Below are 12,028 nucleotides of genomic sequence, written 5' to 3' on the forward strand. Positions count from 1 at the left end.
AAGTACTAAATGATTGCCTTTCTTCACTTTAATTGGTTGTATTCTTAAATGTTTTAATGCTCAGTATCATTAATATTCCTTTGCTATATGCTAAAAAGGCAACCACATTTAGTATAAACACCCCAACCTCACATGACAGTCATGTATAGCACCTCTTTAAACTGATATTTACTTAACAATCATATTTAACAAGCATAAGGTACATTTTATATTTAAATTATGATTTATGACATTTCCATCTCACCGATTAATTTGAAGCATTGTAAATTGGTTTAAATGCACCCATTGATATTCCCATTTCGTGTTTATTACTTATTATTTGATGAGGCTTAATTACAAGAACATCGAAAGCTCGTCTTAAAGGGCATATCTCGGCAAATATAAATGCAAGAACTATGTGCCTTGCCTCTCATGTGTTAATGTTATCTGTAGCATGTTTAACCAATTGTATGTGTACATAAAATAATTTGCTTATGAAATATGTTTGCATAATCACCAAGGTTAGCTTCATTGCACGCTTTCTTTTATGATAACTCCGCATATTCAAACATAACAATATATTTATATAGTCCCTGACTAAACATGTACATGTATTTTGTATTGTTGTTGTAACGTTTATTGTTATATAAACGTTTTTAATTAACCTGTTAAACAAGCGTAGCTATATCAACACCGTCTCCAAATATTATAATTGAGTTGAATTGTTTGCTGATAGCATCATAGCAAACACTAATTTTAGAGGAATTTTAAACATATAGTCATATTGCGTGTTGAATCTTCATTTCTTAAAATCCTAAAACGTTTCAGCTGTGATCCTACACTTAGAAAACCAATATATTTGAGAAAAACAATGTTTGAACAAATGAGATCAGTGAATTGAACGGTTATATATTACGGCGTTCTATCAATTCTGTTTGTTCTGAAAATGGTTAAATGCGGATTAGCATTTCTTTTGTGAACTTGTGTTCAAATTGTAGTCTTAAAGCGATGTTCCATTTTACACGGACAAGACTGACGGGCATATAACTGTCTTGAGAAATGCAAATTGGACCACCTTGAGAAAATCAAGTATATGCTTTCCTTCTCTTAAGTGTTTGAGTTCTCATCTAATTTCTTAATATCAGTCATTAGTGTTAGTTTAGTCGGGGCAGAAACGGGATATTGTGTTGCTGCTTCTATGTCATGTTACCTGCTTTTAAAAATCATTCAGTGTATTTTAGTTCTTAATAGATAGGTGCAGATAAGATTGCTTAATTGTCTACTTAGAACCTCTGACATTGTTTATATATGGTAAAATCAAAATAGTCGCAAACCTTCCAATAAATGAAAGTAATGTAAGGGATGCAGCAGCAACATGTAGATGATCTGTGCCTCGAACAATGAATATCAGATTATATTCAGTGCCTTACTGGTCAACAAACATTTTTATTTATAAAGACAAATCTTAATCCAACTGTTAATTGTATGCCAGCTTCAAAACGCATACAGTTATATAATTACTCGGATTAAAGGTATATATGCAAACCATTTGCTTAATGTTCTTTTTCAGCAATTTTCGTTTTGTGCTTCATTATAAGGAACTATACAGAATGTTCTTCCTTTGACGGTTTAGATATGACATGCTAATTTGATTTCCCCAAGAACTAGGCTTTTGTTGTATTGTGATGTCATTTAGCAGAGCTACTCTCTTTAGAAAATCTGAAATTTTCAATTGCGCTGTCGGTACTGGCTTTCATACTTCTGTCGGTTATAATTCTCGTCGAACATGATTTTTTCATTATTTGAAATGTTTGCCCTCTTTGGAAAGACATCGAAACTAATGCAGGTGCGGACGGCAATCATAGAAATAAAGCAGAATTTCCCGGAGTGTTCAGACGAAACATCACAAAACAAACCGCAAAATGAAAAGGGAAAACGCAACTTTCCCTTTTCAGCATGGTCACATTTTTATTCAACAGAAACCCTTTGTAATGTCGTCAAAGCATTTCTGTATGATTAGAAATATCTTTGGGAATATTACCAAACACTCCATAGTATAGTATTGAAGAGTTATAGTGTGGTTTTCAACATTTCTGGTAATATTCCCAAAAGTATCAATGGTATGCCAGGTTTTCTGGGAATATTACCAATTTGATCTTGAAAATTTGGTAACATTACCAAAACATTTTGAAAATATTTCCAAACATTTTGTAGTATAGTATTGAAAGTTATGGTGGGGGTTTCAACATTTTTGGAAACATTCCAAAAATAATCGATATTATGCCGAGAGATTTTCTAAAATATTCTTCAACTATGAAAAGTCACAAATATTTGGTAATATTCCCAAAATAAATGATGAACATTTTCTGCTAGGATTCTGAATGTCTAGGTTTTCTGGGAATATTACCAATTTGATCTTGAACATTTGGTAACATTACCAAAACATTTTGAAAATATTTCCAAACACTTTGTAATATAGTATTGAAGAATTATGGTTTGGCTTTCAACATTTCTGGTAATATTCCCAAAAGTATCCATAGTATGTTGAGATGTTTTCTACTTATTAATAAAAGCTAGGCCTGGGGTAATCACACATATTTTCGGCTAACATTCTAAAATTCGTCTTGGAAATAATGTCCATGTTTTCTGGAAATATTACCAAAGTTAATCTTGAAATATCTGGTAACATTACCAAAACCTTTCGGGAATATTACCAAACATTTCATAGTATAGTATTTAAAGTTATAGTGAGGGGTTTCAACATTTTTGTGAACATTCCCAAAAATATCGATAATATGCCGAAAGATTTTCAAAAATATTCTTAAACTTGGAACGGTCACAAATATTTGGTAATATTCCCAAAATAAATGATGAACATTTTCTGCTAGGATTCTGAATATAATGTTCAGGTTTTCTGGGAATATTACCAATATGATCGTGATATTAGGTAACATTACCAAAACATTTTGGGAATATTACAAGACGATTTGAAACAAACGAATTAAAAAAAGCCTTTGAAAACTCCACAAATAGTTTCTGTATGACCAAACAGTTCATAGTATAGTATTAAAAACTGGGGCTTTTCAAAATTTCTTGGAACATTTCCAAAATAACCCAGGCTATGACGAGAGATTTTCTAAATTATTCATAAACTAGGAATAATCACAAATATTTGGTAATACTCCCAAAACTTTTTGCGAATACTTCCAGATGAATTAAAACAATTATTCAACAGAAAGCCTTTGCAGACGGCACATGGGGTGCTGCAGGACATGAACTTTTTCTTGGAATGTTACCAAAAACTTCATAGTAGTATTTAAAGAAGGTGTTCAACAGTTTTGGGAATATTCCCCGAATAATCCATAATATGCCTTTAGAATTTCCATAACGTTGAATATTCGCAATTTTTTGGTAATATTCCCAAAAGATATGAACATTTTCTGCTAGCATTCTGAAATTCATCATGAATGTAAGGTCTAGGTTTATGAAAATATTAACAATTTTATCATGAAATATTTGGTAACATTACCAAAAAAAAAATGCGAATGCTATCAGATGAATGAAAACAATTATTTAAAAGAAAGCCTTTGCAAACTCCACATGGGCTGCTGCAGGAAATGAAAATTTTCTGGGACATCTGAAGTGTTTTCAATCTGTTTTTAGGATAGAACGTCAAAGTGCATGTGTCCAATCTGGTTACTCTATCTTCAGAACATTCAGTGAGACAACTTAATACGAGTCATGTTTTAGACTTGAAAAATAGTTTGAAGAAGGCGCCAGTACAAAGTGTTATCATGGCAGGCCTTGTGACAGAAGAGCTATCGATAGAACGATAGGCTGAAGCAGGAGCCACGCAAGTTGAGGTCATAGGTGGAAACCATACACGCAAGGCTATCCAAGAGACCGAAGCATTTCAACATGTGTACATGGATTTGTACTTTGGTCTCAGCAAGCTCGACTGCCTGGCAGTTGGGATCAACCATAACAAACTGCATGAGCTTAGTAGCAAAATGTCCGAATAGTTCGAAGGTTGCTGTTCAATGATGGACAGGGGAATTCACTGAAAACAGTGAAGGAGTCGTTCTCCGCAGTGATGAACATGACGATAGGTTTGTGTAAATGTAACGAAGCACCGCAACAGAAGGACTCAATGTGTAATTTCAAAGACAATATTATACAGTAAAACTGCGATCGCTCGAGGTTGCCGGATCCGAGCAAAACCTCGAGGGAACCGATGTTTCGAACGACCCAAGTTTCAATTTCCTACTCTGTAAAGAAATGTGTCTCAGTGTAATTTATAAAGTTTAAAGACAGACCAAATGTTTATTTCGACACCGTAATGTATTGCGATATGGAATTTGTTTATAAGTTCCAAGACTATCGTATAATATTAAAAGAAGTAATAAAAACAACTAAAATAAATGAATAATTCGTAAAGTTTGGTTAAAAAAAAGCAAGCAACATTGAAATATGACAGCGCATATTATGGCATTAGTCAGATTTAAGTTTCGCAAAATCAAGCATTAATAATTGGAGCATCTCGCGAAAACTGTTGAATCATTATATGACGTTACGGCGTAATGAACGTCTGAATATCACGGACAGCATCACAATTAACTTCTCGTCATCAATTTCTAATAATTATTGTATCAAATGCCCTTATCACATAATGATGGGTTCACAGTGATGGTTTTTCACACCTTATCAAAAAAAATCACTTTTCATTGCAATTTTAACAACTAGCAATTGTTTTCTTTTAAGAACACGCGTTGGATGAAAATGTGTGACATTATAACTTGGAAGTAGTCATAAGGTTTTGTGCATGGATTGTGAATTTGGGACCGGCTATGGTGCTCGAACCCTCGACTTATTAAGGTTTCGATGCAGCGTCAGTATATTCAATATGAAAATAGAAGGAAAGTTTGAACATGTTCGGCACCTAGCATCGACTTCGAGGGACCGTTGGCTCTCGAACGGCCGACTGTTCGAATGACTGCAGTTTTACTGTACATTGTATTCGATTTTTTTCAATTAGAACATATATGTCTTGCATCTCTATGACAAAAGCTCAGCTTTTATTCATAGTCCATACATTTGTAAATTGAAATATATTTCTGATAGCGTTTATTTAATTTCTTAAAAAGTGTAATATGGTACTTATTATGGCTTTTATGTACAGTTAATAATTGATACAAACTTTTGTTGATTTATCATAGAAATCTGAGGTCCACAACAAGTTTAGGATTCACTTGACGGTTGGAACATCTGAAGATGACATTTATGAAAAGGTGGAGGAGGCCTTCAAAGCAACAGAGCAGGAAAAAAACAAAACATTAACACAGTATGCATTCATGAACTTCGGCAAGGTTGCATCTCCTGAACAAAAACTTCAGCTACTCGAAAAATTCAAGACTGGAAACCTTTCCAACAAAACAATGCTGCATTGGACAAATGTGAGTTGATATATCAATTACCTGATGATTGAGACAATCAGAATAAAATTCTTTGAATCATTCTTTATCAAACATTAATGCCCAGTAAATGAAGTAGCATGGTTAACAAAATAACATCTGACGGATTAGCACATTCATCATTTCATTCAGATAGTCACACTTCATCAATTACATTCACCTGTAACATTTATGATCTTCAATGAGCTAATAGCATAAAAGAAGGATAATGAACAAAGTGGCAGTTTCCGACACACTTATGTTCTCAGTACACGTAATTGTAAAAAGAAACAATAATGACAAATAAAAGGTGACTTATCAACGTATTAGGTGAGTCATCATGAATCCACTGAGGGTAAAAGGTACAGAATTTATACATTACAAATGACAACAATATATAGCACGCACAATTTACAAAATGCTTTTATTAAATTTATTACACTTACACATGTGCCTAAACAGTAAATACATTAAAAAGCAGCAGATAAAAACGGGTGACAAGTTATGGCATAGGCATGGAATGTGTTCATCAGTTCTGGTTATTAAATGTACTAAGACAATTATGAAAACAAACACAAAGAATGTCTGGTATTTAGCAATTAATCCGTTGATTTATCGTGTACTGTGTGGCGTTTACATAAAGTATTCGAATATTCATTATATTTGCATTTCCCTCCAAAATATGTGTAAAGAAGTAATGTCTAAATGGTAGTGTTTCAGAAAACTTCAAATGAAGTACACACTTATAATGTGTAAAGATTTATAATGAAAAATACTGTAACATTTCTACACACGTTTAATCATAACACTTACCTCACATGCTGGACATCGTTAAGGGACATGGTATAATGTTGTGGACTCAACTTTCAAAGCATTGTTTTTACTTTTACGTTAAATAACATAACTTTCTCAGTATGTACACGTATCTAGCTTTTGATGTGCTATAAAATAACCGTTTCCTTGACGAAGGTGTTTTACAAAATTGTAAGGCCCCTAACATTTCTGAGAGAGATCGAATGGCAAGTCAATTTCACAAAACCTTTGTCTGGTTATATATTAAATCAATGCAGTTTGTTGTTCCTTGTACATGTCTAATTTGCATTTTTCAAGTGCTGAAACCGATAGAATTCTGAGCAGAAAGGAGAATGAAACAGTAGCTGTAGGTGACACAGCGGGCGATCTGGTAGATATGGAAAGGTAATTCTTCTTACACATTGCAATAAAAACCTGTCTGTGTAAACATCTAGTGTTGCAATAAAACCCATCAATTAAATAGATCATATAATTAAAAAGTCTCTGTCGAACGCTGGGTTTACCGCCTGGTTGATATATCAGGAATTTAGTGTCTCCAAATAATTCTTAAACTGTATGTTGTTGCAGGACGCATCCAATGTGATTAATTTTTTTTAAGATGCCCTCTTACTCCCTTATAAGATTTACCACATTAAAGACAATTGTTTTGACAAACCTAAAAGGATGATCAAATGTCGAAACAGTGGTTCTTATAAAGAATACGGAGTTTAATTTGTAAGAAAGGTGCAGACAATTTGGCATTTCTACCTTATGAAACGACAGTAAATCACAGTACCACTTTTACCACTCACCAATCATTTAATAGTTTTGCGTTTTCAGCTATTAAATACACAATCACAGTCTTGTTATCAGAAATTAATATATTCCATAAATGCATTATTTAGTTAGTATGTATATAAGGTAAGGTAATATAAGGTAAGGTGTATCACACAAAAATTTTATTTGTAAAACATGTGTATGTATTAATTTTGAAGAAGAGTGTCACATTTATATTTTAATATATATTTGTTTCAAAATAACAACGAATAATCACTGTTGGATTTTCATGCAAACTATTTGCTAAATGTTCTTCTTCACAGCAATTTTCTTTTTGTTATTCATTATGAAGAAATATACAATACAGAATGTTCTTCTTTTGACGGTATTGATATGACATGCTAATTTAATTTCCCCTAGAACGAGGCTTTTGTTGTATTGAGATGTCATTTAGCACAGCAACACTCTTTAGAAAACCTGAAATTTACTATTGCGCTGTCGGTACTGGCTTTCTTTCTGTCGGTAATAATTCTCGTCGGACATGATTTTCTCATTATTTGATGTGTTTGTCCTCTTTTGAAAAACATCAAAACGAATGCAGACGCGGGCGGCAATCATAGAAATAAAGCAGAATTGCCTGGAGTTTTCAGAAAAAAAACATAACAAATAGTTGTAAAAAATAATATCGATATTACATCGTGCAACTTAAGGTTAGGTTCAATAATGTGGGTAAAAGGCCTATGGCAATGTAGGTGACGTATAAATGTCAAGTTTATAAAAGTACAAATTTATTAGATTAATCATTTAAAAGCGTGTTCTTGACCTAATGGCAAGCCATGCGCAGTTTTTTATTTATGCAATAAATGCTTATATAATAAATATTATAAAAGAGCCATCGGATATGACCGAAACTAAATAGGTTTTTATTTTAAATATCGCCATAAATGATGACATATTAACTGACAAATATCCAAGGTATAAGTAGGAATTGAGCAGACCGAACCATTCATTAAATATTTTTACATGTTTTATTGGGTTTTGATATCGTGTTTCATGTGAACAAAAAAACATAATAGCAATACTGACTGTAATCAATAAAAGTTAATGTTTATAATCATTGTATTATGTGGCGACACTGTTTAAGATTACCTATAAGACATAGTGACAAAATAATATCTGATTATGTTTCCTTACCGCACATTTCTCATTTTCGAATATGACTGAAGATACATATTCTGACCAAGTTTACTGACCCAAATTGTGGCCACTGAAGAATAGATAATACTTTCTTGATGTTTGACTTTGTTACCTTTGATGGAACCAACATCAACCTTGTTTCGAACCTGACATAGGTCATACAAAACTACTCACTAGTAATGTTTTATACAGATTTTACTAATCGTGTGGCCTCTAAGTGTTAATAATGTGTAATCAGATATTTGTCATTTGACAAAGTGACTTTGCTTTTAACTCTACTAAACCAATTTACTGAACTTGACCTATGTAGTATATAGACCAATAGTTTCACAAGGTTTGATTTACTATGGGCCATAATATTGACATTAAGTTTGTTAACATGTTTTTTATACATCATAGTTGTTGTCCTAACTTGAACCAATATTTAGATACATATTCAAACATATATTTTACTTGTTTTTGGGCTCTGGGGTGTCATTACGATTTTTAATTGGTCCTAGTCCCCAACCTGTTAGAATGCACATGACCAAGAATCAAACGTTTATAATTAAAATTTGTTGGGACATAAATTCATTGAATTTTGCCTATTACGAGTAACGAACCAATTGTGGACGACGGTTGTCCACAATCAGTCACTTATCCACTAAACAAGGAATTTGTCGGACAGCCACAAACAGACAGAGGATTATTCAAGTCTTACATTTAGTAAAGATTTAATAAGTTAATGACATATTCATGCAATACATTAATTAACATAACGACTCTTATGCCATTATAATATAAGGATGATTGCATAATGTGTTGTAAAAAAAAGAGAAGATTTATAACATTTTCCGATTAAAACTGTAATTTAAATCTAGCAGCAACAGTTGAACAACCATTGTTTACACCTATAGACGGGTACATTATGCAATAACTTTATCTTTTTTGCAATGACCTTAAAACAAGAGGCGTCGCTAAATACTGTTTGTAATGAATTGTCATTTCATTTCGCCGAATTCTCTCCCTGTAATTGATACTATCTGACTCATGGTGGAGCTCGTAATGAATTCGTTCTGCGTAACAATAAATACAATGTTTAAGACTGTGTCACAGCGAGGAAATGAGGCCCACTAAATGTATGTAATTTATGATCATTGTAAGTATCTTTCATGTAAGTATTTTCACCGTTTTTTTCTTTCAGTATATCAGTACGCTAGCACATGGGTGACAACTCTGTTGACCATTATTATCAGTAAGGTTGCAGTCAACAGTATTGAATATGTCCACACTCGATAAAATAAAATGACATTTGAAGCTGCATATAGTCTAAAAAGAGCAACATTTGGATTTATACAACTGTGCGGTTTTACAAACATCCTGGAATATTGCATGCAAGCACCCAGTGTTATACACATAACAGACCGGTAAAACATGCGGATGTTATCACCAAACACACACATCGTTTATTGTTCCACTATCAATGTGAGTTAGAAGCAAGTATGAAGCTGGTTGGCGGGTCGGGTTGGCGGGTGATATTCAGGTTTTCATCCGCGCTGCAGACTTGAATATGGAGGTTTTTCCAAAACAGTTTCGAACAAAACGAATAAAACCATCCATGAAAGTTAAGTTAAGCAAAAGGGTCGACGTTCAACTGTTACTTTTGCATTATGTTTATTTTAAAGACAATTTTTGCCTATTTTACCCCCAGTGTCTTGTGGACACATATTACACCCTAAACATGCCAAAAGTATCAAATTCTGACCATGGACTGCTAACTAAGGTCGTGGATTTAAACATTTAATAAAATCGAAGGGATAAAGGTGAATCGTATTCGTAGCAGCAACGCAGAATTGTCAAAGTATAGACAATATATTTGTAAAATCCTAACCTCAATTCCATTTATCTCAAAACAAGCATCTAATACAATTCAACGTATTTGAATTGGTTGGTATTGACATTTTTCAATTTTCCGAAGGAATAACTGTCTACCATTTATATCCCTGATTAAATCAGACTTATTGAAAACGTAAACTTGAACTTCATTTTGTTTACAATTTATTTATCTCCGGCATCATTGCATTTTTGTTTGAAATTTAATGTTTTATTGTACAGAGTTATAATCGAACATACTGATTACATATGTATATATGTGTAATAACTTTAATCTTAGCAGAATAAATATAAGTTATATCTTGTTTTTTAATCCTCGAACACATTGTGATGTATTTCATTTCTATACCTGTAACGTATGTTTGTTTGTATACGATCTGTCAAATAAATAAGGTTAAAGCTGCACTCTCACAGATTGAACTTTTTAACAACTTTTTTTATTTTTTGTCTTGGAACGAACCAATTTTTGCGAAAATCCATGGAAACCAGTTATTTAATATTCCTGACAAAAAATTAGATCGCATATTTTTATAGTTAAGTTCAAAAATTAATGTTTTATGCATTTTTCTTAAGGCGTTAGTAAAGTTTAAGCCATAAAACATTAATTTTCGAACGGAAATATGAAAATCTAGATCTGAGTTTTTGTCAGCAATCTTACATCATTGGTTTGCAGATATTTACGCAAAAAATTGCCCTTTCCAAGACAAAAAATTAAGAAGTTGTAAAAATGGTAAATCTGTGAGAGTGCAGCTTTAAGACTGGCTTTAATCTAAAACATATTTTAGATCGGCAATGTTTCAATTTTGTATGGTTTTAACAAAAAAAATGAAAAGTGATACTTTTTTAATAAATGGAGAAAACAAAGAACGTTTGATAGCCATCATGTAAACCTAATTTTGGAATATTTTAAATGTTGTTTAAGACATTGGCAAAGTCAAAGCATTTACGTAAGGACAACGATGCCAAGGTTGTTCCAATTTTGGATTCTTTCAGAAGGGGCAATCTTTATAACGAGAATAGGCATTTTCAAGTTATGTTTGCCTTTGTTTACTCCTAAAATATGATGCCAATATCACATGTCTTCGTTACGACTATGGTGCCATCTTGTAACTGAATGTACGAAAAACTATCGTGAATAATGATCATGTCCTACTCTTTATACTAAAGGGTTGTTTCAACAATATCTAAATACAACTTATTTCAGTGTTAAAACGTTTTAAGAAAACACTTTTTGTTTCCATCTGCATTATAAACATAAATGTAAATAAGCCTCATCATCACGATCAGTTGTCGGCTGAAAGAACCATTTATAGGCTTAGCTAGTAATCTCTATGCAGGTTGGACAACCAGTCAAAAACCAGAAATTAAACTGCTAAATTCATTTGATTATGATAATTAATTCATCGCAAAATAGTAGACTGCGAGTTATCACAACCAGTCCTCGTGAATTACAGTGTACCCTAGGGATCTGTCCTGGGACCAAAAATCTACTCCATGTACACAAAACCCGTTGGAGCTATCTGCAGAAAACACTGATTGGGCAATCATTTCTATGTTGTACTTATCCTTTAAGACAGCGAACCTAATTTCTAGCGAAAATAACATTCATCGTGTTGAAAGCTGCCTTAAGGATATAGGAAATTGGATGATTATCAACAAATTAAATTTAATGCAGACAAAACAGAAGTAATATTATTTTCATTTGAAAACATTGCTCGATCAGTTGCTGATCTCTCTGTGTCTGTGGACATTCTGAAATCAAGCAATCGTCTAGCGTTAGAAACCTTGGTGAATTTCTGGACTCGAACATGAAAATGAAAAACTCATTGAACAGTGGTTGTAAAAATTCATTTGCACAGGAAAATCGGTATTCGACTATGCCTATCAACGAATGCAGCCAGATCTCTTGTTAACTCTCTCGTCACATCATGTTTGGAATATTTCAATGCTCGTCTATATGT

The sequence above is a fragment of the Mya arenaria genome, chromosome 1, assembly GCF_026914265.1.
Source record: "Mya arenaria isolate MELC-2E11 chromosome 1, ASM2691426v1".
In the NCBI taxonomy this organism is placed as follows: Eukaryota; Metazoa; Mollusca; class Bivalvia; order Myida; family Myidae; genus Mya; species Mya arenaria.